This window comes from Molothrus aeneus, chromosome 2 (assembly GCF_037042795.1).
Source record: "Molothrus aeneus isolate 106 chromosome 2, BPBGC_Maene_1.0, whole genome shotgun sequence".
Classification (NCBI taxonomy): domain Eukaryota; kingdom Metazoa; phylum Chordata; class Aves; order Passeriformes; family Icteridae; genus Molothrus; species Molothrus aeneus.
This window is the reverse complement of record NC_089647.1, coordinates 47,722,790-47,744,349: the sequence shown is the minus strand read 5'-3', so window position 1 is coordinate 47,744,349 and position 21,560 is coordinate 47,722,790. Positions and strand designations below refer to the sequence as shown.

Genomic DNA, 21,560 nt, shown 5'->3' with positions numbered 1-21,560 from the left:
TCCTCTTCAGCATCATGGGTGCCATGCAGTGTGCACTGATCCTTACCACTGATATGGCAGTGACCACAGAGTACTTCCATACAGGTCCTGAACATGTGGTCCTGGGTATAGGGTTCAATTCCCCCTCTCCTGCAGATGTGACTGCATTTATCTGAGGTCTTTTGGATATATAGAAAGTGTGTATCATGCTCTGAGCAGACAATGGTGAGGCAGGAAATGCCTTAAGTATATGTCTGGCCTTACACCATGCCATAGCAGAGCCACAGCTGTCTACAGCACACTGAGATCCACATGTCCTCTGCTCATCCAGAGCTGCCCACATTGTCTCTGCACATTACAGCTCAGCCTCTCCAGAGAACGCTGTGTTTGCTGTTACATTTGCACACCAGCCAGCACTTTGCTTCCTGGTTTATGAATGGTGTGTCCAGAAATTGGCTGCTATGCTGGTGCATTTCAGAGAAGATAATGCTGTCCTTTTTCCTGCTGCTTATCATAACCCTAATTTCTGGCAAACAAAAGAGATTAATTCTGGGCAATTTCCCAATAATCAAGTGCAGGGTGAGCAAGATGGCTTTACAATATATATAGCCTGTGAGTAGGGCTCAACAAAGCCCCCTGATACTGGGTATCACACTTGTACCAGGCCCTTAGACTGATGATTAGTGATAACAGCAGCAAACATTGTCTGCACTGCGAATTGCAGCCAAAGATAATAAAACTTCCAAACTAGCAACACAACAGCAGCATGGGAAGCCTATGACATCGAATACATGAAAGGGATGCCTTGGGACCATGAGAAGAAATTACCTTCAGCACTGAATGGGTAATCCTCAGGAGACTATTTAAAACTCATTGACTCGTTATGTCTACGCACAGCTTTGTCAGTCAACAGAGATGTCAAAAGTTTGTGCAGGTGAAGTTTACTCAGGTACAGAAGAGCAGAGCATGACTTTCCTTTTTGATCAGTCGCCTGGCTCTGCCCTTGGGGGAGAAATCCTTCAGACATCTCTGAGTTTCTTTTGTCATTTGTTGGGTTTGCCTCTGATACATGAAATCATGGGCTGAGCTGTATGGCTGAGGCAGGGTGGTAATACCAGATGCAGGTAGATGTGTGTGGAAGGGTTCATTTCATGTCAGAGACATAACACACAGCATGCTCCCTCTACCTGCAGTGCAGCCCAGGACCCAGGTGAAGAATTTGAGTGATCTGTTCCTCAGCTGCCTTACACACACAGAGCTCAGGACTGTGAACTGCATTGCCCTGCAGATGCCCAGGAGACAGACTGGGCTGCATATAAAGTATCCTGGCCCTTTCTCACACTGCATTGCTTCCTTCCCTCCACCTGCCTTCTTCATTTCCATTCTGTGGTGACCCCCATCCCTCTCTCCTTACTGATAGCCATTCCTCAGCCCCCAAATCTGGCTGGAGGGGTGATATAAGACAGGGCTGTCAGCATAATGCAGAGGAATGGTGGCAAGTAAGAGAAGAGCCTACAACAAGGTAAACACTCTGCACCCTCTAGTTCCTGTTGGGACATAAATGAAACTGTTCCAGCTAATTCATCTTAGTCCTAGATACATGTTGCATGAAGAAAACAGCAGAGAAACCTCTAACACACAGTCTGCACGGGGGTGATGCCAGTTGCGTGGGTAGTGTTCATTGAACAAATGTAGATGTTTAAGCAGTAGGTGTCCATTTGCTACTCAGTCACCTTAGGACACCATTTTAAGTGAGAAAAATGGACACTTTTGGCATAAGATAGAAATGTACACTCAGCTGAACTCAATTGTGCCTCGTGAGCTCCCGCCGCTCCCCGCTGATAATACATGGAGTCAGGCATAGCCAGCTCCCAGGTGAATGCCTGCGTGACACACACCAAACGATGGCGAGATAAATCCCATTTTACACAGCTGCATTCTGACACAGGGACACTTCATGTTCTGGGGCTGCAGAAAGGGGCTTTGTAGGGTGCCTGGTGCAGCACGCTCTGGCACGTAACCCCAGAGGCCAGGGAGCCAGATTCAGAGGAACAGACACACAGTGACAGACACAGCAAAACCCTTCGGGAACGTGGCTGCTGAAGCAACCATGACTTCATTAGACTTGCTCAAGATGCCCTCTACCCTAGACCTTTCACCTCATTTAATGGTTTCTTGGCCTCAATCCCTTATAATTCTGAAATGAAAAAAAAAATCTCTTTTGACTCCTGTTTTCAAGCCAGGGCTGTTTGATTTGGAACGCTGCATTGAAGTCTGTGTTACTGATTGATTTCAGGTTTATTATATTTTCCCCTTTGAAAAATGCTACAGTAAAAAAATCCCCACTTTGTCGTTTTTCATGTAACCCCCCCCCCTTTTTTTTTTTCAATCTTAGCAAATGCTCAGTCTTTTCCACTTCAATAGCTTGAAATTCTCCCCTGGGAGCCCTAAGCTCTTTAAATATTTTTAGGTTGCCAGATTTCTTATGTTCTCTCTCCAGGAAGCCAATTTTGTTTCTAAGCTCTTGAGAGTAGTCCAGCTTCATCTTTTGCGCACTCACTGCATCACAATAAAATGCTGCCTAATTGCTGCCTCAGCCAAGTCCCAAAGGTGCTGGAGTTTGTCTCTAGGCTACAGTTGTGGACAATAAACTCTTCTCAGACTGGAGTTAAGCCTTTTTATTATTTAAATCTGAGTCATGTAAAATTAGTTTACTAGCAAGTTACCCACAAAGATCTAGTATGGAAAGAAACTCCCACATATTGTTTTCCAACACAATGAGAGAATGATCAGATATAAAGATTTGCAAGTGGCTTGTAATACAAGATGTGTATAGAAACACTAGCATATAATTTTGCCAAAAAGACATGAAAATGTTTCTTTGAGCCTAGAAGTTACTCTTCGACCTTGTCTGTTTGGTGTTCTTTACCTTCAAATTGAAACTGGTGGTATGAAAAACTTTCTTTTTTCCTCTAACTTATCCATGACCTGAAATACCTATGAAAGAGGAAAGGCAGCTGAAGATAACAAATGCCAGATGGGCAGGAGCTTTCTGTTCTCAGTCTAGCACCACAGCAAGAGGATTTAGTGATCATTTTGCTTAAAAATAGACAAGAATATACTCAGACCAGCCACCCAGGCTGCACCTCCCTCAAGCTTGAGAAGACCCCTGTAGCAAGGGACAACTGGACAGTACAGGGAGTGAGAATGAACATATATTCTGTTTCTCATTAGGACCATATTCATCTATCCTCAATAGCAGAAGACATCTGTATATGGAATTCTCTCTCTTTGTGCTCCTTTTTGTAATCTGCAGTTTACAGTGTTTGTATTTCTGTTGCACAATATGGCTTCTGATGAAAGTGCATACTCCACAGACAGTATGTAAAAAGATTTAATGATCATTGTTTTGAGACTCTTAATTCCTTAAGACAACAGTTTCTTTGGATGCATTTGGTGCTGTATGCCCAAATCCACAGTCTTAATTAAGCAAAAATGAAGCTGAAAGAGATTGCTAGATTTCTCAAAATGGTTAGATTGTCCTTTAATTAAAAAGGTCAGACATAGTAACAGAGACGTGATATGGTTTTTGTGGTGGTATCAGCAGCATATTTGCAGCCTGGGACACTCATGATTCAGGACAGCACACATCCAGTTCAGGGCAAGCCTGTCCAAAGGGCTCTTCATAGGGGTCCTTTTGTCAGCACAGGGAGTGTGCAGGCAGATGCAGGGATCTGCAGTGACTGCAGGGAGACTGTTAACCACCCACCACACACTCACCCCCTCTTGTTGCTGGGGTCTCTCATTCCTTATTTAGACTTGTTTTGTTCACTTATTTGGGGGGGAATGTCAGGCATGGTGTGGCAGGCATGGTGTGACAGAACCTCCATTACTAACAGTGACGCAGAAGAGGGCATGGATGCACAGGTCTGAAGCTGACTTTGGCAGGCAGCAGCTAGAAAAGCTAGGATGTGATTTCAGCCTTATTCAGATCAGTGGGAACTCTGCCACTGATGTAAGTGGAATGAAGACTCCGCTCTACATGTCTGCCTGTAATCTGAGAACATGTATTCTGCTCATCCTGGAGACTCAGTGAAAACCAGACCCCACAGAGTTCACCTTAGATTCACTGTCTCAAATAAAACTATGTGGATTCTTTGTGCCCCTTTTACTTAGCGGTAAAACAAGTATGATAATGCTTTGAGTGCTAAACAATACAATGTGTGTAGGAAGACAGTATCTTTTATTAGGCCAACTGAAATAGTTGGGGAAAAACAGACAAGCTTTGAGGCTTGTTTGAAATGCTTTGAGATGCTCTGATGAAAGGTGTTTGAGCTGTGCAAGGGATCATTAAATTACATTCTTCCTCTCTCTGGAAATCATTTAGTGATATTTCAAAGGAAAGATGCTGTACAGAAATAACTGATTTCTATTGCAAGTGCTGTCTGGAGCTAAATATCTTCCTTCCTCTCTCTTTATGAACTAATCTAAAGAAAAATATGTTTTAAATTAGCATGGTAAGAACAATTTTGTGGTATAATGTATAGTTCTGTGAAATGTTCTCTGTGAAGCGTAACTCACAAAATCCTTAAGCATATTTCAGTACACAAACAAAATGGCTGGATTTGTGGAAATTATGAAGGTATCACTGTAAAGAAATTAAAAAGCATGGAAGGTCAGTGAAAATGATACATGAAAATTAAAAAGGCAGATATGAGTCAAAAACTACAGTATGCTTGTAAACACTGGCAAATCTGTGAAGCAGCTAGTGTCCCATAAAAAGTGTTAAACAACCAAACACTTAACCCTCTCCTGTCCTCGATTTTCCAGGAAGGAGCTAGGAGTGCTCACTTGAAATTAGTCAGGGCTGAGAGACCAACAGCATTAGGGTGTCACAACCATGGATGCAGCAAGATAGATCAGTGCTATTGTGGAGTCTGTGCAACACTGAGGTTACTGGGGGCGTGAAGGGGTAGGGGAGGGAAGGTTTAACTCTACATAAATCCTACTAATATCGCTTTACTTGCACTTTAGTTCAGTGTCAAGATACAAATGATGTCAAGAAGAGAGAAAACTGGAGGCAGGGGAATCTTTAAATATGTGAAAGTGCTTGTGAAAAAGGATGAAATAAACTTGTTTATGTTTATTAGAACAAGAAGCAATAGGGATAAATTGCAGTAAAGGATATTTACATTAAACCACTAGACAACAGACTGGGATTAAGGAAAACTAAGCATTGGTATACAGTGCCTAGGGAAGTAATGAAACTTCACTGGAACATAAAAAAAGGCTTAAATAAACACCATCAAAAGTTTCACGATGGATGATCACTCACTGAAGCAGAGAAGACTTGGAGATTCATCTGAGAAACGTTACAATGTGTGACCAGGTCTTCCTGGATGCTCATTTTTTCCCCAGAAAGGTGTTGTTCTGTTTGTGTGAGACTTTGAGATGCAGTCCTCTGAAAATATTTGTCTAAGAGAGGAAGGACCATTTATCTTTTGAAGTCCCTGTTCCTCTCCACTGATCACAGATGCAGTCACAGATGACTGGCTTAGTATGGACACCTACTTATTGAATCTGCAAAGTGAGATGAGACAATTACCGTCCTTAATGACAAATTGTGTCCTTTCTCACATATTCCTAAATAAAACACTCAAATCTCCATTACTCATCCCAACTATAATTACTTGTTGTGCACGTATGAGGTGGCACCCATAACACATAATCATAATGTTATTTATTGTCCTGCATTAGTAATTTAGCACATTATATTTAGATGCCATATGGCCTGATGAAAAATGTAATAAGGATTTCCTATGCAGTGGATAGAAAGCTTCTAGACAATGATTAATATAATCTATTTCACTTTTGCACTGCATTTCTACTAAAAATATCACTGAAGTGTAGGCTATCTCAGGAGAGAAAATGTTATGTTTACATCTAAGACCCAGCCAAAGCTCTGCCGAGATGCAGGTAAGCTACTAACTAGGAATGTAAGTGGTTTTATTTCAGCAGTATCTATGAAAGACTAAGGTGCCTCAGATATATGGTATTAACCACTTGTGTTTCCAAAATTTGCATACAATAACACAGATGCTCAGCTAATCTATAGGAATGTGTGTATTTACATAGAACTCATCCCACCATTGGACTAAAACTGGGTACTTAGGAAATGTCACCACTGTGTCCCACACTGACAGGGAGGAAGTCTGAGCACCCAACTGTGCCCTCTGCTGAATTGCAGCTTTCTCCTTGGGGACTTCTTCAGGTACATCCCCTGCATTCACTCCCGAGATTCCCCCCAAATGGCAGTAAGGCCAAAAACCATTGTATTTGGTTCTCCCAGACCCATGCTGTCTTCCATCACTATTCCTGCGGGTTCTGCACTGGGCAGATGGACACCACAGGGTACATCCATATGAGATCCAGGGTACTGGGCTGCCTGGCATGGACAGAGCAGTCTGGAGTAGCCCTAAGCATCCTTGGTGTGCATCAGCACGCACCACTGAGCCTTGGGATAGAAAATTACTCTCTCTCTTGTGTGGATACAGACTTTGCAGACACTTGCAAATAATGGCATAGGTTGTCTGCCCATAGAGTTGAGTGAGTCAACAGTGGCACTGGAGACTGCTTTCAGCAGGTAGAAAGGTCCCAAGGACTGTCTCAATAGGAGGGGTTTTTTTTTGGTATCTGAGCAAAACAGGAACCCAGAAAAAAAATGATAAAAGATGACAAGGAGAAAGAGCACAGGATTACCTTCCCCATCCTGAGAAATCCCCAGAATATTATTCTCCTGTGCACTTGGAACAACTTATTTTGATAGCCTTTGTTCTTTTGTAACCTGTAATTATGGAAATCTCTATCTTCTAAAGCACAAGTACCCTCATCATACATGTATTTCTACACTGTAAAAGGATGTGAAGACTTAAGGCTCTTGTATTGACTTTGGCTGGGATAAAGTTAATTTTCTTCACAGTAGCTGGTGCTGGGCTGTGTTTTGTATTTGTGCTGTAATGACATGGGGATGTTTTGGTTGCTGCTGAGCAGGGCTTACACAGGGTCAAGGCCCTTTCTGCCTCTCACCCCACCCTACCAGTGACTGGGCTGGGGGTGCACATGGATTTGGGAGGGGACACAGCAGGGACAGCTGATCCCAGCTGATCAAGGGGATATCCCAGACCACGGGGTGTCATGCTCAGCATATAAAGCTGGAGGAAGAAGGAAGAAGGGGAGATGTTCAGAGTGATGATGTTGATCTCCCCAAGTAATCATTAAGCGTGATGGAGCCTGGTTTTCCTGGGAGATGGCTGAACACCTGCCTGGCTCTGGGAAGTTGTGAATGAATTCCTTAATTTTCTTTGCTTGCTTGTGGGGCTTGTGCATTACCTATTAAACTGTCTTTATCTCAGCCCATGTATTTTCTCACTTTTACTCTTCTGATTCTCCCATCCTACTGTCCAGGGAGTGAGCAAGCAGCCGTGTGGGGCTGAGCTGCCTAAATGGGGTTAAGCCACAACAGGCTCATTTTGTAAATTCATTACATTTATAAATGCATCAAGCATGAAAATTAAATGTAACACTTCCCTTCCTTTTTTTTTCTTTTAAGGTGACATGAAAAATTATTTGAATGAGGAAATGCATTCAGGAAGACAACAGCATATATATGTTTAACTCCAGCTTAGCATATTGAGGTTTAGCTTTAGTTAATCCTTGTGGATTTTAGCTTCTTCCTTATTTAAATCTTTAGGAATTTTTTTATTCTTACTTGCATGGAAAAGGACCAGAAAAAGGTGAGTACTTTAACTAAAAGAAGCAATTGGGTAGGTGAAGCTATAGAAGGTGACAGATAAATATAATTAAACAATCTCTTCACAGGTTATTAAGATGCTTACCTGGAATTTAAAAAGCAGCAAAAGATGCAATGCAAAACTATTAAAAACTACTAATAATTCTCTCACCTCATTGGGTTTGTGGCTCACATTCCTAATACATGCTTGTTTTAAAAGAATACTGTTTTGTAACAGGATGGTTAACTCTGTAGCAACATGAAACACCTTAACTGCCAGAGACTGCAAAAGTGTTCTAGTGGTGGACACCAGTAGCATCAAGTCTGTCTGAACTGGAATGAGTTTTAACAATCAGAAAATGAAGCTTTAGTGACATACTAGCAGCTGAGCTTGAGTGGTTTTAGAGATCAGCACACAGGGCAGTTGCACCTCGCTTGTTGTAGTCAGCAGTGCTCCATGTACAAGGAGCAGCTGCTCAGCCTGGAGGTGGGATCCAGCTGCCCAAATGTAGGCATTTCATATCTCAGCATCTCTTACGGGTCATATAAGGCATCACTAAAAGGCCAGATTTTCCACTGAATTTGAAAAAATTTTAGGTAGGTACACTGCATCCAGCATGTTTGATGAAACATTAGCAGCCCTTGGCTGATGGGTGGGGAACTTCTTAAGCTACTCCGACTTGACTGCAGCTACTCTATGCTAGTGGCAACACCACGCTTCTAGGCTTCTTTATAAAGTTTGGCACACCTTTTCATGGTACATTTGTAAATACTATAAATAATTCTGTATAAATTATGGCCACTTTTTACACAGATAACAGAGATACATGGCTAGATTATATCTTTCTTACAGTGATGCAAACCATAATAAACTTCCATGACATTTTTGAAACTGTAATGGTATAAAGATAATGTGCTTGAACAGAACGATGCTTAGATACAAGACTCAGTCTCCTTAACTTACATCTTAAACATATCTTTTTCTTGATGACACACTTGGCAAAGAGGTCAACAGTGCATTTCTGTCCCTTGCTAAAGATCATCCCTTCCTCAGATCTGTTTACAAGATCATGCAATTAAGAATACCAGAGACATAACCTAGGTTAAAAGTTACATCTTCTTTGGTAGGGTTCAATTCAGATGATTTCACCAACCTAGCTGGCAGTACCACCACATCAACCCCTGTACTAGCCCAAGAGACAGACTGGTATGTAAAGCAGAAGGCAAGAACAAGTGCTGAGGGGTGGAGATCAGGTAAATCAGTTAAGTTACCAAGGAAAAGATGCAAAGAATAGCACAGAAAGGCATTCAAAGTTGAAGAGGCTCCTCTAGATAATTCAGAGCAGAAGCCTAACTAACAGTCTGAACTGCTCTCTGGAGGAGCCTCTCTCACTCCTTCAACTATGCAAGGCATTTAGGGAGACAAGCCTCCTAATTTAGGCATCTAAGTTAGATGTTTAAATGTAGGCACTGAATATTCCCCCCGAGAATGTCAATGGGATGTTATAATAGTTTAAAACATGTTTCACTGAAGCTGTGATGCCAATGTGGGCTCTTTTATGAGATACTGTTCCTTGTGCTACCGATCCTCTACTGACACAACCATGTTTCTCGTTTATTAGATAAATGAACAACATTAACAGAATGCACATTGTTCAGTGACGGTCTAAATTCTGAAGTTAAAAAAAGATTCCAAATTTTACTCTTAAAACACGAACCAGATTAAGTTGTTCACATGGAAACCACTGCAAATTCCCAGTAGTAATCATTTTAGGGGACCAGAAAGGGAAAATAGATTCTTCACAATGATCACCAGTGTATATTTAGCTTTATTGCTCTCCTCAAACATTTTTAAAAAATGTTTCAATTAGGAGCTTTGATCTGTAATTACATCTTGTCTACATTGCTCTTATCTACTCAGAACTTTTTACATATTCAGAGATGTGGGTTTCAGAGTTTATCAAAAAATGCCAGACATTGGGAAGTTTTTCTTTCAGTGAAGATGCATGGCTTACCTCCTGCCCTGCAAAATCTTGATACTAAGGCACACACCAGAACACCAATTTTCAGAGTGTCTTTCTCCAGTGTAAACATGCTCATTGCCATTGATCACAGCACTATTCAAAGGACTACTTGAGACAGTTGTGGAAGGAATGCTCTTTAAATGTAGCTATCTTCTCTCCTGGATGAATATGTTTACAGGAATGGATTGTTAAAACCAATTCATTTTCTAGTGTCTCACACTGCGGAACTGCAACTAACACGCCTAAGAAATCAAACATGCTGGGCAAGCCATTAATATGTATTAGACTGTGATTTGTTTATTCTAGTGGTTCGAGCATCTACACAATGTGTGCAAATCGCTGCCCAACAGCTCCCTGATTTGAAACTGCCACAGCTAAGTCAGAAAAACATCTGCAGGGGAATGAGAATAATATATACCAGCATGACTTAAAATGGCTCTGCCTGAGTTAATGGGCTCAACTGATGTAACTGGTTCAAACTATCAAAGCCTACTATCCTGTGGTCTTGTATCCATTTCCACTAAGCCCTCATCCCTTCAATAAACTTGCCAATGGATCATATATGGTATTGCAACTTGTGCACAGAAGCAGGTGCTGTGGGTATCGTTAGGTGGGGAGCTGCCAGCTGCCCCATGGGCACACTGGGCAGCTTGCTGCCTGATGAAATCTAGAAGAGGTGACTCTGCCTGCCTTGTGCTCAGCAGAAGCACCAGCTGAGGGTATCTTTTCTACTGTGCTACTTACTACAAAACAAAAAGGAACTTGGTTACACCTCCATCCTTCTGCAAATGTGGCAGAAACTGAGCAGTGAGGCTCAAACTTATTGCAGTGGGACAGACAGTGAAACTCTAGACAGTGAAGCTCCAGACAGTCAAACTCCAGAATGTCACATCTTTAAAAAACAGCTTAAAGTTCACATTTTACCATGAAAGAGTTGTAGGGACCAAACAAAAGCACATCACGAGAGATTTTCTCTCAGCTCTCAACCCCAGCAGACGGATTAAGGGAACTTTGCCACTTGATACTGTCTAGTGGTCTGCCACAAAGTCGAGATGGTGTGAATAAACTTTCTTTCCTGGTCCAGGTTTTCACTGAACAGTTGCTGACATCCAGCTCCTTGGGCATGACTACTTTCTCTGAGGTTTCTGTGCAAGTTTCCTCTCTCTTTGTTTTGACTCCTGTAAACTCCTTTCTTATTCCTCTCCAAAAAGTAATACTCCAACATATTAAGTATACTCATAAAAGAAACACAATATCCTAGTTCCTGTTTACTTTTCTAATTTCTGTCCACAGACTCAAAGCAGAACAGGTGGGTTGTTTTCCCAGTGTACTGTGGGCTTGTTTCAACTCACCTCAAAGGTCTGTCTTCTCTTCCATCTGTGATTTCCATTAAAGTAACACTGGCCTGTTCTTCATCATTTTAATCAACCAACTTAAAACTGCCATGACAGCTTTCCCTCTCTAGGGCTCTAACAACCCAACACATTGGGGTTGTTAGAGCCCTAACAACCTGTTACTCCTGTCACCTACCTTTAGACATCTACAGTGCAAACACATTTACGTTGATCAGATGAGTCTGTTATAAGCACTGGAAAAAAATTAAGCACATTCAAGGCACAATCCACCTGGGTTGAAGCAGGAATTGTATCCCTAAAGTCTTAACTCACAGACAAAAGTCTACATGACAGATGTCTACATTAACCAGATAAATTAAAACATTCTTGTCTACTCCACCTCTTACCTTCTGGCTTAATTGCAATCAATCCTGTTTGAAAATCAACTGCTTTCTCTTACACTGTTCTCTATTAACAATTCACAGCACTTTGAGATGTGCCTTGTGGGAAGGATGTTGACTAAATCTTTCTCAGGGTTCAGACTCTGAAGTTCTTTTCTAGGAGAAAAATTGGTGGATGTGTCATAGTGGTAAATATAATTCCATAAAAATATCTATGCAGAAGAACAATTACTATGTGTGAGTGAAAATTAACAGTCTACTGATGCCTTTACTGACTTGTGCGTAACTTCCCTTGGAAGGGTAATGTCCATGAATATGCAACATGCACCTTCTTCTCCCTACTGCTTCCCTATTGTTTTTCCCTTTTCATTATTACAGCATTTCTCCATATAGCCTGTAAGACCTTTGGTATAGAGTTATGTTTGCATCTGAGCATTAAAGCTTATTATGAAGGCACAATAATTCCTGTAGTCTAGTTAAATATAATTGCAACGGGAAGAGAAGACAGAAGCAGAGGGCAGTTCATAATTCATAGACTTCTCACATGATTTCAACCTTCTCCTTGCAGAACTTTGTGGGTGGGAGGAGGTTAAAAATGAAACTCTCTGCTACTTTGTGCTAAAAACCTGTGCCAGCCCTCTAGTCAGTGGAATTTATGTAATGATAACCAAATCAATTCAGAAACCAGTTTTGTTAATCTGTCAGAGACCCTAAGAGTGCCCAGCTTTAAACCTCTCTGACAGTGTCTGCAATTACTCTAGCTGAAGAGACACTTCTGAACCAAGTCTAATGTTCATGGCAAAAGAGTTACATTAATTTCTATCAGCTTCTGATTGAACTGACTAGAATAAATCAGAGCAAGCGGGCACACAATCAGCTCTGCTGGCAGATTTGCAGATTGCTGGAAAGGGCCATGATAAGTCTCTGGGGTCTGGCTGTGAGTAATGCTCTCCTCCACCAACACAGCTGGATCTTGCCTAACCACACTCACTGACACCCACCATCATCATGTCTTATCCAGAGCTGCTAGGTTTATAGCCTCTTATCCAGAACTGCTAGGTCTATAGCCTCTATCAAAAAATAAAGAAGTTGTAAGCCATGAGAATATGCTCAAAGTAGAACGAGCTTCAGTGGCTTAAGGTGTCAACTCCCCTCCCAGCAATTTCCTACCTCCTCTTTGCCTGATATTACTGCCTCACAGCAGAGCTGGTGGAACGAGACACACACACACTAGTCCCAGCTGCTTCAACACAAGGTCCTGCAAATTAGCCTAAACTGCTCATAAAATGACTTTAATATCATATTTTGCATTAAAATGGCTTAAAAACATTACTGTTTTTCAGTTCAGGGCCTGCTGTGAAGGCAGGAACCTTCAGTAAGGAGGTCAGTGAAGCAGTATCTTTTGTAGAAGTCCAGCCAGATTTGCTCAAATTTGACCCAGCAATGGGAAAGACTAAGAAATTTGACACTTAAAGTTATCATTCTTATGGCTTACTAAGAGGTTTATGAACTTCTGACTGTCTGGCTGGACTAGATGACCTTCTGAGGTCCCCTCCAACATGAATTACCCTATACACCTAGTGTGTGTGGCCAGGAACCTGAAGACACAGTTCTTCCTGCTGACACAGTCACAGCCTATCGTGGCAAACTGTGGAGACCCATGCTTACAAACTTTCTCTCAGAGTGGTCAAAATAAGTTGACACTGGTATTGTTCTGGTGTTGAAAAAGTGCTTTTCAGAAGGGAGGTCAGCTGTAGCATGGGGACCCTCTGCAACTAAGAAGCAGCCCTGCTTGACTCAATGGTTACTAGAAGAAGGGATGGGAAAAAAAAAACCCAACCAGACAAATGGAGATTACACCCAAATAACCAACCTTCTCTGGGTCACAATTTCCTAGCTGGGGGACACAATCCTCAGACAAAGCACTTCACGTGTTGCCTAATGTGGTAAGAGGTACATGGTCTTGTGAGAAAAGGGATATTATGGAAGTGCTGGGATGAGGCTGCTTATCATCTGCTCTCCTCTAGAAAGGCTGAACTCTGTAAGGTCTGCACAGCATCTATGCTTTTGTGTATGTGAAAAACCAGCAGGAATTGATGTCATGGGCAGGCAAGTTTGGAGAAATCTGGAAAAGAGGGAAGCCAGAGTTGCAGCTGTTATGAATTCATCACGATTTTGGCCCCAGTTCCAAAATCCTCACAAAGACATAAGAATCTCCACATGATTTTGAGGGAAGCAAGATCTGTAGATAGATGAGTGACACATTCATGCATGCTGTATTGTTTAAGAGGCATACTGAGCTTTTAGTTTCAATCCCTGCTCTTTCACTTGTGTCAGTTAGCATTTCTGAGAACCTTATTGTGAGATACAACCTCATGCTGCTGCCTTAAAGAAACAACAACAACAACAGAAATTTTCTGGAGAAATAGTGTACTACTATCAGGTGTGATCACAAGATCATCATCACTGGGACACTCTCAGAGCTGTCACAAGGCAGTTTAAGCAGTAAGGGCTCACTGCAGTGGTGCAGCTGCACACAGAAACACAGCTCAGCTCCACTGGGCTGCAGATTCAATGGGCTGCTCCTGCCTCCACATCTCCTCTGCCTTCCTTGTGCCTGCAGCAGCTCCACAGACTCAGCTAATTCGGGAACTTTCAGTTCCAGCTGAACTCGGTTAATTTTTTGGAGGAGCAAAACTGGCTCTCCACCAGATCAGATCCCAGGCTTGCCTTGCCAGATGGCATCAACAGTGTTACTGCAGTGTAAATAACAAACAGGAAGGCATATCCTTGATCAGAGAGGAATGCAGGACTGCCCCTTTCGGTGGCAATACAGACACAAGCTGTCTTGCATTAACCGTGAAATTACATCCTTAGAAAGGTTTATAACTGCATGGCTCCCCTTTCAGGGCACCAGGCTGCTTGTATTAACAGTGAGCTGCACGTTTCAGAAACGCTAGGTAACATTCACCCTCAGGTGACACAAACTGGGTGGTGCCACCCGGTGAGACTGCCTCTGATCGCCTAATACCACTTTGGTCCAGGAACAGGGCAAATCCCTAAATCTGTTCCTTTATGGTACTATAAAAGTGTATTACACTGCTAGAACAAAGATGGTCCAGTGCCCTTCTGCATGCCCACACAGGACAAACGTATGCTCTGCATTTCCCAGACACTCCCACAGACGAGGTGGAGGTACACGAGGTTTGCATTCAGAGCGTGAATGAGCTCTGATGTGTATTCAGAGCTCTTCTCGCTGGTTTCAGCTGCAAGGACACGACCCAAGGGCAGAAACTGATGCACAGGAAGCTCCAGCTGACCATGAGGAAGGACTTCTTTACTGTGCAGTGACCGTGCAATGGAACAGATTGCCCAGAGTGTTTGTGGAGCCTCCCTCACTAGAGCTGTTCAAGAAGGCTCTGGACGCAATCTTGCGCCATGTGCTGTGGCACGGCCCTGCCGGAGCAGGGAGTCTGGACCAGATGCCGCACTGGGGTCCCTTCCAGCCTGACGCACCCTGTGACTCTGTGTTTTCAGCCTCCCCGCCCCGAGCCCCGGCGCAGCACAGCGCAGAGCACGGCGGGCTCAGCAGCCAGCCCGGCCGCTGGGCTCCGGCACTCCCTCCCTGCTGCCCGGCCGGGCCCCGCGCCGCTCCAGCTCCCGCAGCGAGCGGGCTGCTCTCCGCCTGGGATGCTCAGCGCGGAGCCCTGCCCAGGGCTGCTAAACGCGGGCTGGGCGGCGGCGCCCGCAGCCATCGCCGGCGGTGCCGCGGCGTTTTCCTTTCCTTTAGGAAAATCCCTTTTCCCCGCCGGCAGGACGAGGCGGAGGCGCTCCGGAGGCCGGAGCGGCGGTGCCGTCCCCTCCCCGCGCCCGCCGCCGCCGCCATGGCAACCGCCCGTCGCCGCGCGCGCGCACCCCCTTCTCCGCCCGCCCCCCCGCGCCTCTCCCCCCCCGGCCCCGCTCTGACAGAGCCGCAGCGCTGCGCCCCCTCCCCGCGACGCTCCCGCCCGCGGACACGCACCCCCGGCTCTCCCAGGTAACGGCAGGGCCCGGGAACGGGGCAGCCCCTCACGGCGCTGCTGCCCGCGGCGGGCGGCGGCGGCTCGGACCCCGCCACGCCGAGAGAGGCGGCGGGGGTGGGGGGGAAAGCAGCGGTAGAGGCTGGAGGAGGGCGGGGGCGCCCCCCCATCTCCCGCGGAGCGTGCCGGGAAGTGTAGTCCGCGCCCCCCCGCCGGGCGCTGGGGGCTGCCGGGAGAAGCGGCGGGAGGGAACTACAGCCCCCAGCGCTCTCAGCGGATGGGGGGGGTGGGGGGGTAAAGAGATGGGTGCAGCGGAGGGGAGCCCTTATGGGGACGGGAGGTTCCCTCTGAACGAGGGCGCTGAGGCGGCTCTGCCCCGGCACAGCGAGGGAGAGGAGCCCCTGTGCCGCTGCCGGGGCGGGAGGGGCTGGAGGGAGGGGCGGTGCGGCAGGGCCAGCGGGAAGGGTGGGCGCAGGGGCGGTGCGGCTGCAGAGGGGAGGCGCGGGGTAGGGCAGTGAATGGGGGTGGGTGCGGGAGAAACACGGGTGGGTGCCTACCGTGAGGTGAGGATGGGTTGGGGGCGTCTGGATGCCTGTGGGGGAGAGAAAGAATACAAGGGAAGGTGCACATGGGAGGATGGATGGATTGGATGGATGGATTGGATGGATGGATGGATTGGATGGATGGATGGATTGGATGGATGGATGGATGGATGGATGGATGGATGGATGGATGGATGGATGGATGGATGGATGGATGGATGGATGGATGGATGGATGGATGGATGGATGGATGGATGGATGGATGGATGGAGATGTGCTGGAGGAGGAGTGGTGGAGCAGATGGATGGAGAGCTGTGCAGAAGGCCGAGCAGCCCGGAGGCTGGGAATGGGTACCAAGGAGGCAATGGTCAGAGGGAGCTCTGGAAAGTTTCCCCAGCCAGTTTGTGTTTATGATTTCCAGTTTCACCTCTCCTACAACGCTTGGGCTCTGATGAGCTTGTTGCAGTAGGTGGTCTGGACACAGTGTTACTGTTTAAAAATTATTCTGCTACATTTCTATTTTTTCCCCCCAAAATTCTGTCATGATGTCAGCATTTGTCCCTTTTCTCTCTCCATTTCCTCTCCTGACAGTTCTGTGTTATTCTTTATCTTGTGTTCTCTAACAGTCATGAGGGAGAATAAAATTACAGTTTTTCTATATATCATACTTAAAATACATGTGTTTATGATTGGTATATAAGGGGGTGTCATTTTTTCTTCCTGAAAATCTGTATCTTAAAAGCATCAGTGCATTAGTACTCCCTTGTATAATAATATTGAATGTCTATTCCTACTACAGTTTCACATTTCACAGAGATAGGTTTCTTTCCAATGAATGCTTGATTGCAGCTGCAGATTGTTGAGCAGTTTCCTTTTTCTTCCTTTCCCCCCCACCCCTATGTCAGCTGTATCCTAGACAGGCTTCAGCTTCTTTCAGCTCCTGGTGCTTGCCACATTGCAGAAGGGACCATTGCAGCTGCAGAGTGCTTCCAGGGTGCCTGGCTCTTGGAGATTTGGGCTTTTGAGCAGGTAATGGGCAAAAATAGTTCCTGCCCTGACCTAATCCCAATCAAAAGACTGTGAAATAAATGGAATACAAGAAAAAAAATGATAGGCCTTAATCTGGTTTTCTTTATAATTAATTAAAAAAAAAAAAAGCTGATTCTTCTGGGGATGAACTGAGAAATCTGAAGACTTGGTGTCTATAGCACTAACAGCAATATGCATATAACTGTATATTTAAAAAAATGTAAGCTATTCTTTTTAAGTAATAAAAATCCCTAGTCCTAAAGAGCCAGTTCTTTGAAATTCAGAGTGGAGTTCAAGAGGTGGAAAAGTATTCAGCTCAAAAGTCAGGGTTATAAACACCTGTGTGAGTGTATTAAACCTCCAATTATTCATGGAAAGCTTATCTGGAATGCAGCTTGCCTGAACTGGAATGGAGCAGCAGCAGCACAGCACTCCACTCTTTGTGGAGCTGGCTGTGGTCTGGTACGGGGGGAACATGGGAGTATCCAGGGCCAGGTGCAGGAGCAGTTCCACTGCCTTTCTTGGCACAGAGCCCGACCTAAGAAACGCTCTGAACCCGAGCTGGCTCTGTGCAGACCCATCTTGGGAGCCTTTGGTGGCATGTTTGCTTTACCAGAAGTGCTTACGCACGTGATATGCAGAGAAGCAAGTGGCTCCACAAAGGACCAGAAGGATTATTGACTCAGGTTGGGTTCCACTTTCTTGAGTTCCAGACAGGCCCTACAGAATCCTTCAGGTCTCTGGGCCCTGCATCCTGTCAGAGGAGGGGTTGACTGATCATGGGCCTAGGTTTGATTTGTTACTAATGCCAGAAGCCCTGGAGGCTGTGCTGGAGAGGAGAGAGAGGTGAGCAGCCAGTCAGGGTCCAGGAGGGCTAAGATGGAGCAGAAGCTGGTGAGCCTGTCACTGCCTGACCCATGTGTGTATGGAGTTACACTCCCCAGAGTGCCCCACAGCATTTGTTTTAGCTCTTTTCGCTACCCAGCCTTGCTAATGAACACCTCATTACCCCAAGGATGGTGATGGGCCCATATGGATGTGTCTGAAACTGGTGTATGAGGTGCTTGGAGAAGGATATGGTTCACACTCAGTTTTACCAATGGCACAGCCGTCTCTGATTCTCCTTTCTGCTTCTTCAGAGAACTGTACTTCAAAGGCTCTGCAAATGGCTATTTCATTCTCCAGGATGCTTTCTGTTTGGTTCACCAAACTAATGAAATCTCTAATTTAAATCTCTAAATTAATCTTTAATTAAAAGACTGGCCACCTATTTAGTGTTTTCTTATGAGTTTACTTTTAACTTGTGGTGAATGTCTTTACTTTATTTGAAGATTATCTTTTTCACTTGCACTCAAAGTAATTCTCTGTTTCAAGTTAAGAATGCGCACAAAAATAGTTTGAGGCCTGCATGCATGCTTCTTCTCCTTCCCACTTCCATACACATTTCCCCATTAACTCCATGTCTGCTATTGCAAAACACTTTCAATGCAAGAGGCCAAAAACCAGTTAGCAGAAAGCAGTTGACTGAATTAAAAGATCCCTTGGTGCTGGGTTTCCTGGACCATGGTATATATATATGCGTGTGTGTGTGTGTGTGTGTGTGTGTGTGTGTGTGTGTTTTTTATCTGATTGCTGCTGCTGCTGTTGTAGTCAGCCTTGTCACTGCTAATGCACAAAGCAAAAAGAAAAAACAGCACTGGCATAACACATTTCTCATCTTTGATTCATTTACATGTAGTTTAAATTCAAATCTGCTGGAACTGAGCCATGTCTTTACTTATAGATATGTTTTTACCAGGAGTTGTGATCCTGTGAAGTCATGATTGTTAGTTTTCACACAAGTCCATGGGACTACAGCTACATGTTCAAACAAAGCCATGTTAACAGGGAAAGATGGATTTTGCTGTGGAACTTGGCAAGCCTTTTGTTTGTTTGTTTTTTATCTGACAATAATCAGTTAAAATGTTGGTTTTGTCATGCAAACGTAATGTCTGCAGCATCAGCAATTGCTTCTGAACAGGGACAGACAGTTATTGGCAATGAAGATCAGTTGTTCTGCATCCAACACCAAAACGAGAGATAATCTTTATAATAAAGCAGGAAAGACTTATTTAATTTATTTTAATTATTGCATTTTAATATCTTATTCTTAAAAATCAAATAAAATGTATCAAGCACGTAAAAAAATACAGTCTGTATTTCTGTTAGAAATAGAATTCTGTAGGCTTCTAGTAGGAATCACATGTCATGCGGGGAAAAACACTTTTTTTGTTCCTCTGACAATGTTCCAGTTAGTGTTGCTGTTTATGCTTTCTCAGGTAAAGCATTGTCATATTGTTACATGTCTCTGTTTTAACCATTTTTAAGTTTGAAGAGAAGACTGAAAATCAGATCATTGTGCTATTTTAAATGAAGACATAATTGAGGGAGAGAGACCTATTTGAAACTGATCAAAGTTGGCTTACAAAACCGATATGGCTGTAACTTAAGAGGGGCAGTTTTCAATTAACTGTAACAAAAAACTTGCAGGCAGTAAGAGGAATTTGAAAAAAAAACAACTTCAGTTTATGACTTAGACTCTGATAATGGAACTGGTTGCACATGAAAAGTGTATAAATACAAAAATCAAACCCTCTTAATAATGGACTTCTCTTCCTTGCTTTGTTCTCTGTGGCAATTGACCTGTTCTGGGATTGTGCAGTGGCAGAGAGTTATCCTGGCTCTGCCTTGTACAAGTGGAGAATGTGCAGTCATACCTCAGTCATAAGCACTGTGTTCAGAAGATGGTGCCTAACAGTGTGACTCTGTCTTGTGACATTAGTTGTAACTCTTACATTGCCTTTCGGGATGCCCAACATCACGCACGGCTGATTTACAGAAAATGAGAAACAGGGTTAGTAACCAATCTTCATCAGCTTATGTCCAGACCTTTCCAGATGTTCAGCTGTCCAGTCAGCAGTACTGCAGGGCTGCCATGATGTGGGAGCATATGTCCAGCAATCTCAGGAAGCTGTGGAATGTTTTTGTTTTGCCTGGACAAAATTTTGATCAGAGAAAGACACATGTCCAGGAAAATGCACATATGGTATAGACCTCTCAGTGGGGAATTAACATCTGATTTGGAGAAAAGTCTGATTAGTAGGTATTAAATAAGGCTTGAAACAATGAGAATAAAACAAAACTGTCTAACAGCTCATTTAATGAGAGTCCTCCATCTTGGGCAAGAGTCAAGGGCTTGTGGAGAAAATGGGATTCAGTGGTGTCACTGGTTGTGTCAAAACACATACATAGAAGAAACACATAAAGATAGCAGATGCCTTCCATTTTGGCACTTGCAGAGTGAGTGTTTGGGATCAAGCAAGAGGAAAAGCCCTGCTGCAGACCCCCTCTACAGGGGAGAGCATTTTCTGCCTCTGGTAACACTGTGGTGAGATACTGCTGAGAGAGATGGTTTGAAGGGGGCCAGTCCTGAATCCATTCCCACTGGTGTTGCACACAAGTTTGGAATAGTGTGCTAAGCTGTCCCCCTTTACCTGTCATTCACACAGTCACTGTATCTGCCCATGGATATGTTTGTGTGTATAATGCTTTGATGTTAAAGTAGAGACGGTCTTTTGGATCTTGCTCAATTGTGCATTGCTTTAGTTCTGGGAGAAAAATTCTTTTCTGACCCTAGATAGGGATCAGCTCAGCTTATGCTCTGAAGAATAGAGATTAATATCCCCTGTGACCTTTTAGCCTGGCTGCTGCAGGGTTTTTAACAAGTGGGTTTAAGACCCCATGTGTGGCAGCTACGCTGACATGAATGTCTGTAATGTCTCTTCTTGTCAATGATCCGTGAACTGAGGAATCTCCAAGGATATCTTGACTTGCAGTGGAGCTGTTATGGTCTAGTGAAGGAGAGAACCACACAATGGTAGAATGAAAAGCTGGTGTCACATGTAGTGTGTAAGTTGTTCTAAATGTACTTGATAACTGTTGTCCCTGGCTGTATATTTACTTAAAAGATGTGGCTGTGGTATGGTAGGAAAATTAAATACCTAAACAAAGCTCCAGATAACAAACAACAAAATGATTTATTTATGATTAATGTATTTCTGGTTCCTTGGATGTCTCTGATGTTGTATGAACTCTATGATACTATGTAGAATAGATAATAAAGAGTGAGTGCATAGCATGAAAAGGTCCTCACCTAGTTGTAGTTACTTCTCCCTCCCTCCCTCCCCATCCCTGACATTGAAGAATGGGATGACCAGAAAACAAAAGAGGAAATAATTCCTTCAAAACATTTTTTTCCCTTGATTTTGGACTTACTGTTTTGATTTGCTTTGGATATTCTGAAGTAACATTACCTTCACTGGTGTGCATAGGAGGCTTGTAGTTTGTTTAAACCATTTTTAGCATTAGTTTTAAATAGCAGTAGAATCTCAGAGAACTGCTTAG

The 21,560-nt window shown here is 43.9% G+C and overlaps 1 protein-coding gene and 1 long non-coding RNA gene across 3 annotated transcripts in view; one reads left to right on the top strand and one right to left on the bottom strand.

Moving 5' to 3' along the window:
* The window catches only part of LOC136553392 (uncharacterized), a 40,613-nt gene extending 24,958 nt beyond the window's left edge, over positions 1–15,655 (bottom strand). Inside the window, exon 1 of the long non-coding RNA XR_010783148.1 lies at positions 15,549–15,655. This is a non-coding gene — a long non-coding RNA (uncharacterized lncRNA). The remainder of the gene's footprint in view (positions 1–15,548) is intronic.
* KATNAL1 (katanin catalytic subunit A1 like 1) overlaps positions 15,463–21,560 on the top strand; it is a 37,568-nt gene continuing 31,470 nt past the window's right edge. The window contains exon 1 of one of the 2 annotated variants that reach the window (XM_066544879.1): positions 15,463–15,563. The gene's annotated coding sequence lies outside the window, so the exon portion shown is untranslated. Of the gene's footprint in view, positions 15,564–16,754; positions 17,118–21,560 lie in introns of those variants that run through there. The other variant, XM_066544880.1, reaches the window with a different exon arrangement.